The sequence below is a fragment of the Octopus sinensis genome, linkage group LG20 (assembly GCF_006345805.1).
Source record: "Octopus sinensis linkage group LG20, ASM634580v1, whole genome shotgun sequence".
Taxonomy (NCBI): Eukaryota; Metazoa; Mollusca; class Cephalopoda; order Octopoda; family Octopodidae; genus Octopus; species Octopus sinensis.
The window spans coordinates 6,565,427-6,566,715 of NC_043016.1; positions in this window are offsets into that span (position 1 = coordinate 6,565,427).

Consider the following 1,289-nt stretch of genomic DNA (forward strand, 5'->3'; position numbering starts at 1 on the left):
CCCTCCATCCATCTCTTCATACTTATGCATACACATGTATACACATAAACATACACACACACGCATTCATGCATATATTCCTCTATCACTCCATCCATTTATACATCTCTCCATCCATATGTGCATACGACAGGCTTCTTTCAGCCATCTTCTACCAAATCCACCCACAAGGGTTAATTTGGTTTGGTGCCATAGTAGCAGACACTTTTCTGAGATGACTCTCAGTAGAAATGAACCCGAAACCTTATGGCCAGAAAGAGGACTTTTGAACTATGCCATCCACTGAAAACAACAATTGACCTTTGCAATGAAATCTTGCAAACATCACTTGCCAAACACTTGCAAGTTTTGATATAAAACAAAATTAATCAATTAATCTATATTGTATCAATAAAAAAAACATTTTGAAATACTAGAACAAAGGCAAGAAATAGTAAAAACATCCCTCTCCTTCCCCAACCTCTCTCTCCCCTCCCTCCCACCATCTGTCTCTCAATAAATATTTATTTATGTGCATATACACGTCTGTATATATATACATATTAGAGGGAAACCACTATGTGGACGCCCTTATGCTAGAAATAGATCCCCTATGGTCTTACCACTAAGAAATGTCCTCAAGAAAAATTTAGCAAAACAACCAAATCGTAATCGAGCAAGACAAAAGAAAAAGCAATAAAAATATGGATTATTCGCATTCATGTTTCACTATTAACATATTACTCTCTCTTTTACTCTTTTACTTGTTTCAGTCATTTGACTGCGGCCATGCTCGAGCACCGCCTTTAGTCGAGCAACTCGACCCCGGGACTTATTCTTTTGTAAGCCCAGTACTTATTCTATCGGTCTCTTTTGCCGAACCGCTAAGTAACGGGGACATAAACACACCAGCATCGGTTGTCAAGCGATGTTGGGGGGACAAACACAGACACACAAACACACACACATATATATATACATATATATGACGGGCTTCTTTCAGTTTCCGTCTACCAAATCTACTCACAAGGCTTTGGTCGGCCCGAGGCTATAGTAGAAGACACTTGCCCAAAGTGCCACGCAGTGGGACTGAACCCGGAACCATGTGGTTGGTAGACAAGCTACTTACCACACAGCCACTCCTGCGCCTATTATGTAATTTTACTTACATAAATGCTGTAGATATCGGTGTGACCGTCCAGATGAATATGATTTGCATGACTGCATACTAAGACGTCCGCACAAAGTCAACTTGTAAAACAGTTCTACCCATTACACTCGTGGTTACTATTTCAAATGTCCTCGTTTTG